This window comes from Rhinopithecus bieti, unplaced genomic scaffold, assembly GCF_001698545.2.
Source record: "Rhinopithecus bieti isolate Rb0 unplaced genomic scaffold, ASM169854v2 scaffold_12669, whole genome shotgun sequence".
NCBI lineage: Eukaryota > Metazoa > Chordata > Mammalia > Primates > Cercopithecidae > Rhinopithecus > Rhinopithecus bieti.
This window is the reverse complement of record NW_016807156.1, coordinates 277557-293452: the sequence shown is the minus strand read 5'-3', so window position 1 is coordinate 293452 and position 15896 is coordinate 277557. Positions and strand designations below refer to the sequence as shown.

At 38.8% G+C, this 15896-nt stretch overlaps 1 pseudogene across 1 annotated transcript in view; it reads right to left on the bottom strand.

Moving 5' to 3' along the window:
• Nucleotides 1-1993: 1993 nt before the first annotated feature.
• Nucleotides 1994-15896, bottom strand: part of LOC108534851 (chromodomain-helicase-DNA-binding protein 9 pseudogene) — a 107279-nt pseudogene continuing 93376 nt past the window's right edge. The window contains exon 2 of the transcript XR_001887046.1: nt 1994-3608. The product of XR_001887046.1 is annotated as a chromodomain-helicase-DNA-binding protein 9 pseudogene (transcript). The remainder of the gene's footprint in view (nt 3609-15896) is intronic.

Genomic DNA, 15896 nt, shown 5'->3' with positions numbered 1-15896 from the left:
TAATTTCAAGAACTTTGGTACATTTCATTGTCCACTGAATATCACAGGTAACCAAGGTATTGAAGCATTTTATGAATCCTTAATTTAACAAGAGAATTTTTAAAAACATAAAATATTACATTAATTTTTTGTTATGAAAGTAATATATTCATGATAAAATTGTAGAAAATAAGGGAAAGAAAGGTGTAATTGCACTAACTAAACCTATTTTCTTCTGGTATTTTTTCATATGCAAATTTTTTTTTCTCAGAGACAGGGTCTGATTCTAATGCCTAGACTGGCAGTAGTGTGATCAGCCTGCAACTCCTGGGTTTGACCTACCCATCTGCTCACCTCAGCCTCTTGAGTAGCTGGGACTACAGGAGTGCACCATCATACCTGGCTAATTTTTAAAAAATATACTTATTGTAGAGATAGAGTATCGTTACATTGCCCAGGCTGATCTGGAATTCCTGGCCTCAAGCAATCCTCTCACCTCAATCTCCCAAAGTGCTGGGATTACAGGTATAAGCTAACATATCTGGCCCATATACATATTTTCATACTACTATGAAAAAAAGTGTAATTAATAAAAACACTTAAGACCAGGCAGAGTGTCTCACGCCTATAATCCCAGCACTTTGGGAGGCCGAAGAGAGTGGATTGGTTGAGCACAGGAGCTCAAGATTAGCCTGGGCAACATGGCAAGACCACAACTTCACAAAAAAATAGCCAGGGATGGTGGCACGTGCCTATAGTCCCAGCTACCCAGGAGGCTGAGGCCAGAGGATCACCTGAGCCAAGGGAGGTTCAGGCTGCAGTAAGCCCTGATAGTGCCACTGCACTTCAATCTGAGTGATAGAATGAGACCCTGTCTCAAAAGAAACCCCTCTCAAAAAAAAAAATTTATTTCTTACTATATGCTAGGCATAGTCTAAGCATGTGTACATGTTATAAATCTATTAATCCTTTCCAAAGCCCTATTAGCTGGATCCTATTATTATTTCACACTTTAAAGATGAGGAAAAAGAGACACACAGAAATTATCTAAGTCAAAGTCACCGAGCTAGTAAGTAGCGGGACACATGATTCTAAACCAGGTAGGCTGGTACCAGAGGCCACACTCTTAACCTTGCTTTACTGTGATCTTAATTTTGAATTATGCTCTTTTCTCCATCATTAACATACTCTCAATGTTAGTGTTCAAAATCTTTTTAGTGCCTATGGTCTATCATGATTACAATAATGAGTTATTGCTTTTTTCAGCTGTCCCTTGTAAGTATATTAAGATAAATATCTTTGGGTATATACTTCTGCTATGTTTGGGTTATTAAAATGGAGAATTTTTATACTCTTTAAATCTAGTACCAAATTGCTTTTCAAAATATTTGCATCAATTAACAAAGCCATGTAGGTACCAATTTCACCATAAATTTGCCAGCATTAAGCATTAATATTTAAAATATTTTCTAACAGGTAAAATAAAACCATTCTAAATTGAATTGTTATTATTAAAGCTGCATATTATTCTGGTTTTGTTTACTAATTTAATTTCCTTTTTGTGAATTTCAGCTTATATGCTTTATCTAGTTATCAACTGAGATGTTAAAAGTTTGCTAATCAATTTATAAAGCTTTTTATAGGAATATTAACTCAATGTCGACTGTATTTGCAATAAAATTTTCCCAGTCTGGTTTTCCCTTTTAATTATGATTATTAAGTTGTTTTGATAAAATAACTTTCTCTCAAAGGTATTCATAAACATCACAAAAGAAGTCTTAACACCTTAAAATTTTCTAAATACAGAAGTTAATCTATTGCTTTGAGCATATCAGTGAATCACTTTCAATATAAGACTTGTAAAACAATATAAACCTGTATCAAAATATGTATGTTCACTTAATAGAATTATTAAGTTTGAGAAATCCTGACTATGTCTCATATAATATTAACCCAATGACTAACAGTCCACCCTACCCCCAAATCTCCAAAATAAAAGCAAAGAGCTACATACCTGTCGCTGTAAATATAGGTGATTTCTGTCATGTAAATGCTGATGATTAGAAAATGATGAATGCCAACTCCGAGCCTGACTTTGCAACTGAGTCTGAGCCATATCAGAAGGCCGTGTTACAAGATGCGAGGTAAACTGCCGATCAAGGTCATGATCTAAAATGTGACTTGAATTATCTTGTCCGAATGTTGACTCATCAAAGTGAGGAAGAAGACCCTCCTGAAGGAGGTCCTCGGGGTCAAGTCCTGTGAATGGCTCAGTTTGAGATTCCACTTGATGAAGTAAATTCTCTTCTAAAGATGAAAAGCCGTTAGTTTCTACATGATCATTGAAGTGGCCCATTTGAGTTCCTGAGTCAACAGGATCTGGGAAGTTCATGTGCACAGGAGATAATTTTGAATTGCTATAATTACCCTGAGGATGTGACGAATGCAATATTTGGAAATTATTTGAATTCAATGATGTATTGGGGTTTAGGATATGCTGAGTAGATTCTTGCTTGATTCCTCTATGAGGTGAAAAGGAGTTACTTCCAGTAAAATCAGATAAAGTCTGATTTGTATGATTAGGTGCAAGAACTGCAGAGGACTGAAGTAGACTGTTTGGTGATATATGATTACTGGAAAAGGAATAATGTGAAGAAAATTGTTGTGAATTGCTGACAGAACAAGAAGTCATATTTGGGGAAGGTCCATTAAAATTTCCTTCTTGATGATTGCTACACTTGTGGAAGTGTGCTGAAGGATTCGACGTTTGAGAAAATTGCTGCATTGAAATAGACTGTTGTGAATTAGATGCATTAGTCATTTGTGGTGGGTGGTTAACGCTGACTCTATGTGGACCAGAAACATTCATAAAATTTTTAGACTGGCTAAGAGAATTCTGCCCTGGGTTGAGATTATTTCTGTTTTGTTGTGAGCGTAGTGAAGTGCACTGTGTTTGTTGTTCATTGGCCTGAAATAAGGCAAAGTCATGGTGCGCCACAAAGCTTTTATTTTGATGCATAGAGTGTGAATGTCCTTGTTGGTGAAAAGGAGATCCATTTTGATTTGAAATGCTAGTAGATGTCTGATGGCCCCACATTGGACTGCCATCTGATACATCTGGAAACAAACCATTGGGTTGGTTTTGGGGGTGGATTGGAGAACAATTAAACTGAGAGTGTGGAGATAACACATGTTCAGCTGGGCTACCAAAAGATTGATTAACGTGGTGAAATTTTATTGAATCAAATTGATTTAACTGTTCAAAATCAGTCATCTTCTGATGTGCTGGAGTACCTTGAACATGGTTCAGTGAATCTATGTGCAACGGTTCAAATTCTGCACCCAAATTCAATTCATCAACTAGTGAAACAGGCCCTGGTTGTACAAATGCATCATCTGACAAGCCTTCTAAGGTCTCACCAAAAAGATTGGCATCATCAAAAAAATCCATCATTGGATCTGTCATCTTGGAAATTCTGTAACAATCCGGTTGTTCACTCCAAATGGAGTATATTCAGCTTCTCTATAGTAGATATTATTGGATCATTTCCGAAGGTCATCAACTAATCCAAAACAGATCAATATTCATTATTGCTCTAAATAATGACAGGTCATGAAGTGTCAAAATCCTAGAAAAAAGGAACAAAAACAATAAAGAGAAATTAAGTACTGATACATGCTACAACATAGATGAACTCTGAAAACATTATGCTAAGTGAAAGAGGTCAGTGACAAAAAACCACATATTATATGATTCGATTTATATAAAATGTCAAAAGTAGGCAAGTATATATATAGAGAAAATAGATTAGTGGTCACCTAGAGCTGGTGGCATGGTGGGTGGGTAGAAGGACTGGTGATTGGTGAGTGTTAGCTACAGGTTATGGGATTTCTTTTGCGGGTAATGAAAATGCTCTAAAATTGGTTCCATGGTAATGGATAAACAACTCTTGAGTATGCCAAAAGCCACTAAATATACATTTTAGATGAATGAATTGTATGGTATCTGAATTATATCTCAGTAAAGCTACTTTAAGAATAAAAATTATATAAGTAAAATTATTTCAAAACTTCTAATTTTCTGTTATATCTTTTAGATAAGGAGGATCACTTGAGCCCAGGAGTTTGAGACCAGCCTGGGCAACAAGCGTGACATCCGTCTCAAAAAAAAATTTTTAAACTACTCAGCCATGGTGGTGTGTACCTGTAGTCTCGGCTACCTGTGAGGCTCGAGGTGGAAGGACTGCTTGCACCCCTGAAACGGTTGAGGCTGGGCAGTGAGCATAATTGTGGGCCACTGGGCACTCCAGCTTCAGGCAACAGAATGAGACACTGTCTCAAAAAAAAAAAAAAAAAAAAAAAATCAACTGATTTATTCAACTAATTACCAACTAATTTTATTAGCTTTGGCAAGTTCTTGCAAGGTAGATCTTTCTGAGTAAAAATTAGTAGGTGAAATTCCTTTGGATGATTTAAGTTACAGTGAAGTCTGTGTCTTCTCAAAGAAAATATTTTACTCTATCGCAATACACACTTTGAAACTTATGAAGCAATATGTTAAAAATAAGCTAGTAAATGTAAAAAGTATGCCTCTGGAAAAATTTAAATAAATAAGAACTCTAGAGTAGATACTATTTTTAAATGACCAAGAAAAAAAATTCTTTTTTTTTTTTGGAGAAAAGGGGTAAGCTACAGCAATCATTTTAATAATCAAAATTAAAACTTCAAAATTTTAACCTGAAATGATTTTTAGCTGACTCTGTCCACAAAGATAATCTAGAACATGGGTCCCGAAACCCCAGGCTGCAGATGGAATGGGGTGCGCGGCCTGTTTAAGAAACAGGCTGGCCAAGGCCACGCAGGAGGTGAGCAGGCAGGTTGGCTAGAATTATGGCCCGAGCTCCGCCTCCTGTCACGTGCAGGCGGCAGCCATTAGATTCTCAATAGGACAGCGTGAACCTACTAGTCGAACTGCAGCACGTAAGTGATCTAGGTTGTGCTACCTTATTAAAATCTAACTTCGATCGTGCTGAGGGTGGAACAGTCTCATCGCTGAAATCATCTCCGCTCCAGCCCCCAATCCCCATTCCCCACCCCCCAGTCACGAAACCGGTCCCTGGTGCCAAAAAGGTTGAGGACCACTTCTCGGAAAAAAAATAGAAGATGCATATACTGCATCCACAAAGCTCCTATGTATTAGGGCGACGCGAAGAATATAAAACTAAAAGAATCAACCAAAAAACCGCTCTGACTATCCCTACATACTTGATACAAATTTTGATTAAGATCACAACTGCATATTAAAAATGTTTTCCCACACAAAAGCAAGAATGTTTTTTAAAATCAGTAATAATACGTAAGTGTATGTTGGTTTGGAGGAAGAGTCCAGATTTAGAAAGTCACAGTCTCCAGGAAATATTAGTAAAACATTAGTGGAAATTTGAAAAAATTTAAATTTAGGGATACTTAGAATTCTTGTACTTTTTATCAAAAAATTAGGAAGCGCAGATACATTTTGAGTAATAAATATCAATTGAAAGGGTATTAACATTAAATCTAATAGTGAAATTCGGCCGGGCGCGGTGGCTCAAGCCTGTAATCCCAGCACTGTGGGAGGCCGAGATTGGCGGATCATGAGGTCAGGAGATCGAGACCATGCTGGCTAACACGGTGAAACCCCGTCTCTACTAAAAAATAAAAAAAAAACTAGCCGGCTGAGGTGGCGGGCCCTGTAGTCCCAGCTACTCGGGAGGCTGAGGCAGGAGAATGGCGTAAACCCGGGAGGCGGAGCTTGCAGTGAGCTGAGATCCGGCCACTGCACTCCAGCCTGGGTGACAGAGCGAGACACCATCTCAAAAAAAAAAAAAAAAAATTAATATGAATTCAATATTGTCCCTTAATTATTTAAGGCTAGCCCTTTAAAAGGTAACAAGAACTGATTAACTCTGTATCCAGTAAGGATTAAAGCAGGTAAGGACGTGTACTCTTTCTATTCAGCTGTATATTCATTATTTGATCTGATCTCTCTTTTCCTGGGCACCTTACCAGCTAGCATACAGATACTCACATGCCAGAATAATTGTGTCTCCTACCTACAAGCTGAAGTATTTCTGATCAGCTTTCCTCAATCATATCACAAATAAATCTGAAAATTGGCAAGGTGCAGTGGCTCACACCTGTAATCCCAGCACTTTGGAAGGCCGAAATGGGAGGAATGCTTAGGCCCAGGACCAGCCTAGGTAACAAAATAAGACCCTTGTCTCTACCAAAAAAAAAAAAAAAAAAAATTAGCCGGGCATGGTGCATTCCTGTAGTCCCAGCTATTTGAGAGGCTGAGGTGGGAGGATCACTTGAGCCTGAGAGATTGAGGCTGCAGTGAGCCATGACTGAGCCACTACACTCTAGCCTGAAGGCCCTGTCTCCAAAACAAAACAAAACAAAAAACAAGGATATTACTTTTAAAAAGTTTCCTCCACTGTTTTAGATTTAAGTTGGAAAATGTTTGATTCTTGTAATGAGCAATAAAAAATTAAAACTCTCCTCCTTCTGCCTTCCTTCCCCACCTACTCGTCTACTCAAAGGCATTACCCCAGTAATTCTTTCTTCTCTCTCCTGAGTCATCAATTTGTCCCATTCTCATCTGTATACAAACAAGCTGTTATTTCTCTCATCTTCAAATATCCCCTCTCTTGATCCCATTTATTATCCTTTCAATTTCCTCCCCCTTCTTTCTTCCTCTTTACAATAAACTTGAGAAATCTGTTAGGGTTACTGTCTTCAATTTATTTATTGCCATTCTCTCTTGAATCCACTTGAAATCTCTCTTGAAATCCCATCATCTCACCAAACTGACCTGAGAGCATACTGACCTTCACATAAGTAAATACGAGGGTCATTTTTCACTTCTCATCTAACACTACCTATCAGCAGCATTTGATGTAGTTATCATGGAGTCCTCTTTAAAACACTTAACTTCATTCAATTGTTATATATGATATTCACTTTGTTTCTCTCCTACTTTTCTGAGTGTTTATTCTCATTCTCTTTTTACAGATTTCAATCTACAAACGTTGGAGGACCCCAACCTCTTCTCTTTTCTATCTATACTCACCTCCAAGGTGATTTCATCCAATCTCAAGGTTTTAAATAAAATCTCTATATTGGCAATTCCCAAACTTACATCTATTAATTATAAATCTCTACCTTAAATTTAGACCCATTTACCTAACAAACCACTTGACTTCTCATCTTGGACACTTGATTGGCAACTAACAGCCTGCTATTTATCTTGCCCTGTTTCAAAACAGTGATCTCATTAAAATGCAAGTTAATTCAGGACACTCCTCGGCTCACAACCCTCCAATGACTCTTTATGTCACTCACATGAAAAACTGAAATCCTTACTATGACTTCTAAGCACGGCCCTGCACCACCACCAGAACAGCTCTCTGCCCTCATCTCTGGTTGTACTTCTCTCTTGCTCACCCCCTTGCTCACCTCCTCAGGTCACTAAAAAGCCAAGCATGAGAGAGTGAAGTCAGCAAAATGACAAGAGTAGACAGCTCCAAATACCTGTCTCTCCACAGAAACACCCAAAACAAGCAGGAAGTGTCAGAACCAACTTTATCAGAACTCTGGAAAACAGTCAATATTTATAACAACCAAGAGAATGCTGAAAACAAAATACACCTAGCATTCAAGGAAATCTGTATTAAAACACTGGCTAAACACAAACCTAAGTAATAGAGGCTTCAGTGACCTCAGACAACAACCAATATAGTCAATACAGAAAATAGTTTAAAAAAAATGTCTAAACAAATGACTCCAGACTTCAACAATGAAGAACAGCAAATGCTAAGGGAGGGAGTAAATCTTATTTCTGAAGTTAGCACATCACAGTATCAAATGGTCTGGTTTTCTCACATACATACACACACACACGCATGTGTATGTGCACCGCCGCCCCCAAACACACACACACACACATACCCTCAAAGCATACAAAGAATAAGAAAGCCCATCCAAAGGAAGAAAAAAGTTGACAGAAACTGTCCCCAAGAAAGTCCATTAGATTTGATGGTCAAAAACTTGAAATCAAGTGTCTTAGACATGATCAAAAAGCTAAAGGAAACCATGGCCCAAGAATGAAAGCAAACCAGGAAAATGGCATATGAACAAAATAAGAATATCAATACAGAAATAGAACATCTTAAAAGTAACAAAATAGAAATTATGGAGCTGAAAAGTACAATACCTGAAATAAAAAGTGCATTATCATGGTTCAACAGGAGATTTGAGCAAACTGAAGACATAATCAGCAAACTTGAAGACTTGAAGATAGAAGGATTGAAATGACCAGATTCTCCAACAAGAGGATCACAAAGAAAAAATAATGAAGAGGCTGGACCTGGTGGCTCATGCCTGTAATCCCAGAACTCTGGGAGTCCAAGGTGGGTGGATCACCTGAGGTCAGGAATTCGAGACCAACCTGGCCAACATGGTGAAACCCCGTCTCTACTAAAAAAAAATAATAATACAAAAACTAGCTGGGCATGATGGCAGGCGCCTATAATCCCAGCTACTTGGGAGAGGTTGAGGCAGGAGAATCGCCTGAACCCGAAAGGCGGAGTTTGCAGTGAGGTGAGATTGTGCCACTGCACTCCAGCCTGCGTGACACAGCGAGACTCTGTCAGAAAAGGACAGGACAAGGGAAGGGGAGGGGACCCTTGTCTTTACAAAAAAAAAAAAAAAAAAAGGCAGGGCGCGGTGGCTCACCCCTGTAATCCCAGCACTCTGGGAGGTCGAGACGGGCGGATCACGAAGTCAGGAGATCGAGACCATCCTGGCTAATACCGTGAAACCCTGTCTCTACTAAAAAATACAAAAAATTAGCCAGGCGTGGTGGCGGGCGCCTGTAGTCCCAGCTACTCCGGAGGCTTAGGCAGGAGAATGACGTAAACCCGGGAGGCGGAGCTTGCAGTGAGCCGAGATCTGGCCCCCGCACTCCAGCCTGGGCGACAGAGTGAGACTCCGTCTCAAAAAAAAACAAAAAAAAAATTAGCCAGGCATGGTGCATTCCTGTAGCTGGGACTACAGGAGAGAGAAGAAAGAATTACTGGGGCAATGCCTTTGAGTAGACGCATAGGTGTGGAAGGAAGGCAGAAGAAGGAGAGTTTTAATTTTGTATTGCTTATTACAAGAATCAAACATTTTCCAACTTAAATCTAAAACAGTGGAGGAGGGAAGGGGAAGGGAGGGAAGGGAAAATGAAGAAGAAAAGTGAACAGAGTCCAAAAAACCTATGAGACAACATCAAGAGAATAAAATATATATTGTGGGCATCCCAGGAGGAGGAGGAGAGAGAAAAGGGCAGAAAGACTATTTGAGGAAATAATGGCCCCAAACTCCCCAAATTTGATGAACGACATTAATCTACACATCCAAGAAGCTCAACAAACTCCATGGAGGATAAATTCTAAGAGATCACATCATAACACATTATAGTCAATTTGTCAAAAGACAAAGAGAATCTTGAAAGTGGCAAGAGAAAAAAGACTCATCAAGTAAAAGAGGACTTCAACAAGATAAAAGTAGATTTCTCATCAGAAACCATGAAGGCCAGAAGCACTGACATGAAATATTTGAAGTGCTGAAAGAAAAAAAACTGTTGACTAAGAATTCTATGCAAAAAACTATTTTTTTAAGAATGAAGAGAAATTAAGATCCATTTAGATAAATAAAAGCTAAAGGAGTTTGTTATTAGTAGAGCTCCTCTAAAAGACATGATTAAGGGAATCCATTAGGATAAAATGAAAGGACACTAGAGAATATCTTGAAGCCATATGAAGAAACAAAGAATACTGCTAAAGGTAATTATATAGGTAAATATAAAAGCCAGCATAATTGTACCTTTGGTAAGTAATGCCTTTTTAAAAAAATATGATGCTAAAGGCAAAGAAATAACCCATTTTAAATTTCTGTTAATGAGCACTCAATGTAGACAGATGTAATCTTTCACAATAACAACACAAAGGTGAAGAGACAGATGTTTAGGAGCTAAGCATGTGTATACCACTGAAACTAACTTGGCATTTAAAATACATTGTTATAACTTTTGTTAATTATAATCCCCAACATAACCATTAAGGAAAATAACTAAAAAATATACAGAAAAGGAAAGAAAGAAATCAAAATGGCATGCTACAAAAAAAAAAAAAGATCTAAATATAAGAAATTGGCAGTAATGGATGAGTTAAGGAACAAAGAGCATACAAGACATTAAAAGCAAAAGCAAAATAACAGAAGTAGGTTTTCCTTATCAATAATTACTTCAAATGTAAATGAATTAAATTTTCTACTTAAAAGGAAGAGATTAGCAGAATGGATAAAATGAAAACAAAACATAATCCATCTTATATACTGTTCACAAGAGGCTCACTCTAAATACAAAGTCACAGGAGAATAAAAAACAAGAAATGAAAAAATATATTTCATAAAAATAGTAACCAAAAGAGAGCTGGGATATTAGTATCGAACAAAATACTGTAAGTCAAAAAAGGTTACAAGACGGCCTTGCACAGTGACTCATACCTGCCGCAATCCCAGCACTTTGGGAGGCTGAGGTGACAGTATTGCTTGAGGCCAGGAGTTCAACACCTGCCTGGGAAATACAGCAAGACCCCATTTCTACAAAAAAATGTATATATATTTTTAATTAGCCAGTATGATAGTGCACACCTGTAGTCCTAGCTAACTGGGAGGCTGAGGCTGGAGTATGTCCTGAGCCCAGGAGTTGGAGGTTACAGTGAACTATGATTGTGCCACTGCACTTCAGCCTGAAATAAAAAAATGGCTGGGTACGAGAGAGAGAGAGAGAGAGGTTACAAGAGACAAAGAAGGACATTACACACTGATGAAAGTGACTCAGCCTACCAATATGATATAACAATTATAAATATGCATGCACCTAACAACAGACCCACAAAATTTATGAAGTAAAAATACTCAGAATTGAAGAGAAAAACAAACAATTCTACAATATAATTGTAGAAAGTTCTACAATAGTCAGAGACTTAAATATCTCATTTTCAATAATGAATAGACCAACCAGACAGAAAATCAATGACAAAAGAGGATTTGAACAACACTACAAACCAATTAGATCTAACAGACATATACAGACACTCTACCCAACAATAGCAAAATATACATTCTTCCAGAGTACAGATGAAACACTCTCCAGGACTGGCCATATGGTAGGCCACAAAACAATTCTTCAAACATTTTAAAATATTACAAGTATACAAAGTGTCCTCTCTGACTCCAATGGAATAAACCTAAATATCAGTAACAGAAGCCAAATTAGAAAAATCACAAAATGTAAAAATTAAACAGCACACAATCAATGGGTCTAAGAAATAACGAGGAAAATTAGAAAATACCTTTAGGCAAGTGAAAATTGAAACGCAATATAGCAAAACTTATCAGATCCAGTGAAAGGAGTGCTCTGAGGAAAGTTATACCTGTGAACAACTATATTTTTAAAAGATACATCTTAAATTAATAACCTAATTGTACCCCTAAGGAAATAGAAAAGCAAACGAAACCCAAAGGTAGCAGAAGATAAGGCAACCCACAGAATGCAAGAAAGTATTTGTAAATCATATATCTGATAAGGGTTTAATATCCAGAATTTTTAAAGAACTCCTACAACTCAATAGCAGAAAGACAACCCAATTTTAAAATGGACAAAGACCTTCATTAGATATTTCACTAAAAAAGATACAGGAATGTCCAAGGAGGACATGAAGACACTCAACATCAGTCATTAGGGAAACACAAATAGAAATCACAATGAGATATCACTTCACACCTACTAGGAATGGTATAAAAAATAAACAAGCGTTGGAGAAGATGTGAAGAAATTGGAACCCTCATACATTTCTGGTAGGAATGTAAAATGGTATAGCCACTGTGGAAAATAGTGTGGTGGTTCCTCAAAAAGTTAAACAAGCCAGACAGGTACATGTGTGCCTGTAGTCCCAGCTACTCAGGAGGCTGACGCAGGAGGACTGCTTGAGCCCAGGAGGCCAAGGCTGCAGTGAGCTATGACTGCACCACTGCACTTCTGCCTGGGTGACAAGGTGAGACCTTGTCTCTAAAAACCAAAAACAAACAAACAAAAAACAAAGGAAAATTTTATATATATATATATATTTTTGGAGGCGGAGTCTCACTCTGACACCAAGGCTGGAGTGCAATGGTGCAATCTTGGCTCATTGCAACCTCTGCCTCCAGGATTCAAACGATTCTCCTGCCTCAGTCTCCCGAGTAGCTGGGATTACAGGTGCCCACCACCATGCCCAGGTAATTTTTTTGTATTTTTAGTAGACACAGGGTTTCCCCGTGTTGGCCAGTCTGATCTTGAACTCCTGACCTTAGGTGAGCCCCCCGCCTCAGCCTCCCAAACTGCTGGGATTACAGGTATGAACCACCATGCCTGGCCTAAATAACAAAACATTTTAAAAAGTTAAACAGAGAATTACCTTATAACCCAGCAAATTCACTCCTAGGTACATACTATTCACCAAAAGCAATTGAAAATAGGGACTCAAATAGAGAACTTGTACACAAACACTCATAGCAGCATTATTCACAATAGACAAAAGCTGAAAACAAAGTGTCCATCAACAGATATTTATAATAGAATCTTACTCAGCCATAAAAAGTAATAAAGTTTTGACACATGCTACAACATGGATGAACCCTGAGGACACTATGTTCAGAGATATTAGCAGGTAGACACAAAGCAAATATTCCACTTATATGAAGTACCTAGTATAGGAAAATTCAGAGACAGAAGGTACATAAAACTAGATTAGAGGTTACTGGGGCTAGAGGAAGGGGAGAGTAGAAGTTATTTGGTAATGGGTACAGTGCTTTGAGGTGGTAAAAAAAAATGGAAACAGGTAGTGGTGATGGTTGTACAACATTGCGAATGAAGTTGATGCCACTGCACTGTACACTTGACAGTTAAAGTAGCACATTTTGTCATATGGATCCTATAATTAAAAACAATCTTGAAAGCCAGGAATGTACGATCTTCCAGGACTTTGTATTTACTGTTCCCTCTGCTCAATGCACCATTCTTCATTACAGCAAGTTCTTTACTCAAAAGTGACTTTCCTAGTGAGGCCTTTCCTGATTGCCCTTTCTAAAATGTCATCATTTCCCCTCCGATGCTTCACTCCCCTTCCTTGTTTTATTTTCTGTCTTAGTACTAGCTAACATTCTATAGTTTACATAATATCTTAAAGCCTATACTCACCATAAAATTTAAGTCAGTAATTTTTATATGATGTATCGTTAGTATCTACTAAATAGTAGCACACGGTATCAGATAATAAGTATTTATTTATGAAAATGACAAACTTTTTTTGGTGAGGGAGAGGGAATGCTACATAAGGCAGAAACTGAGTTTTAAAAAAAATCTTTTGTAAAACTTTAAAAAAAGGTAGCAACAATGATTATTTGGACATTGAGTTTATGGCCCATTAAAAACCCTTTTTTAATGTGGTAAAATACGTGTAACAAAAGTAACCATCCTGTTTTTTGTTTTTTTTTTTTTTTTGGAGACAGTCTCACTCTGTCCCCCAGGCTAGAGTGTAGTGGTACGATCTCAGCTCACTGCAACTTCTGCTTCCCAGGCTCAAGAGATTCTCATGCCTCAGCCTCCCAAGTAGCTGGGATTATAGGCATGTATCACCATACCTGGCTAATTTTTGTATTTTTTGTAGAGATGGGGTTTTGCCATGTTGGCCAGGCTGGTCTTGAACTCCTGGCCTCAAGTGATCCACCTGCCTCGGCCTCCCAAAATGCTGGGATTACAGTCATGAGCCAAGTCCATGCTAACTATTTTTAAGTATACAGTTCGGTAGTGTTAAGTATATTCTCATTGTTGTGCACCAATCTCTGGAACTTTTTAATCATATATATATTTTTTTCTTTCTTTTTTTTTTTGAGGCAGAGTCTCACTCTCACCCAGCCTGGAGTGCAATGGTGTGATCTCAGCTCACTGCAACCTCCACCTCCCGGGTTTAAGCGATTCTCCTGCCTCAGCCTCCTGAGTAGCTGGGATTACAGGCACTCGTCACCATGCCTGACTAAATTTTTTTTATTTTTAGTAGAGACAGGGTTTCACCATTTTGGTCAGGCTGGTCTCAAACTCCTGACCTCGTGATCCTCCCACCTCGGCCTCGCAAAGTGCTGGGATTACAGGTGTGAGCCACTGCACCCAACCATAAAATTTTAACTCTATACCCACTACCCACCACTTCTCTTAACCCTTACTCCTGGCAATCACCATCTACTGTCATTTCGATGAACATGACAACTCTAGACAACTCATATAAGTACAATCATACAGGATTTCTCTTTTTGTGACTGGTCTGTTTCACTTAGCATAATGTCCTGAAGGTTCTTCCATGTTGTAGCTAGCAAGTGTCAGAGTATCTTCCTTTTTAAGGCTAACATTCCATTATACGTATATTATGGCCCACGTACTATTTCTTTTTCATGAAGATGAAATATTATAGAATCTAGTTTTGGCAGTATACTTAGCTATTTTTAAAAAGGTAGAGTACAAGATGTCTGGATAGCAAATCCCAAACTGTGACCCAATTTTCATCCAGCCCTATACTGCTTAGAAAACTTTTTTTTTTTTTTTTTAAGATGGAGTTTTGCTCTTGCCACCCAGGCTGGAATAAAATGGTGCAATCTTGGCTTACTGCAACCTCTGCCTCCTGGGTTCAAGCGATTCTCCTTCTCAGCCTCCTAAGTAGCTGGAATTACAGCTGCCCTCCACCACACTCAGCTAATTTTGTATTTTTAGTAGAGACAGGGTTTCACCACGTTGGTCAGGCTGGTCTCGTATTCCTCACCTCAGGTGATCCACCTGTCTCAGCCTCCTAAAGTGCTGGGACTGGCCGGGTGCGGTGGCTCACGCCTGTAATCCCAGCACTTTGAAAGGCTGAGGCGGGCGGGTCACCTGAGGTCGGTAGTTCGAGACCAGCCTGATCAACATGGAGAAATCCCATTTCTACTAAAGATACAAAATTAGCAAGGCATGGTGGTGCATGCCTGTAATTCCAGCTACTCGGGAGGCTGAGGCAGGAGAATCACTTGAACCCGGGAGGCAGAGGTTGCAGTGAGCTGAGATAGCACCATTGCCCTCCAGCCTGGACAATAAGAGCTAAACTCCGTCTCAAACAAACAAAAACAACAACAACAAACAACAAACAAACAAAACAAGTGCTGGGATTACAGGCGTGAGCCACTGCGCTCAACCTGCTTAGAAAACTTCTAACCAAAGTATTCTGAAAGTAATTCTTTTATATGGACATATAATGTATCTTTGCTTAATTGACTTAATCATTACTTACAATTCTAAATGAACTTTTTTTTTTTTTCTTGAGACAGGGTCTTGTTTTGTTGCCCAGGCTGGAGTACAGTGGTATGATCATAGCTCACTGCAGCCTTGACTTCCTGCACTCAAGTGAACCTCCCACCTCTGCCTCCGGAGTGGCTGAGACTAAAGGCATGTGCCACCATGCCTGGCTAATCATAAAAAAATATTTTGTAGGCCAGGTGTTGTGGCTCACACCTGTAATCCCAGCATTTCGAGAGGCTGAGGCAGGCGAATCATGAGGTCAGGAGTTCGAGACCAGCCTGGCCTACATAATGAAACTCCGTCTCTACTAAAAATCCAAAAATTTGCTGGGCATTGTGGGTGCCTGTAGTCTTAGCTACTTGGGAGGCTGAGGCGGGAGAATTGCTTCAACCCAGGAGGCAGAGGTTGTAGTGAGCCAAGATAGCGCCACTGCACTCCAGCCTGGGCAACAGAGCCAGACTCCATCTCA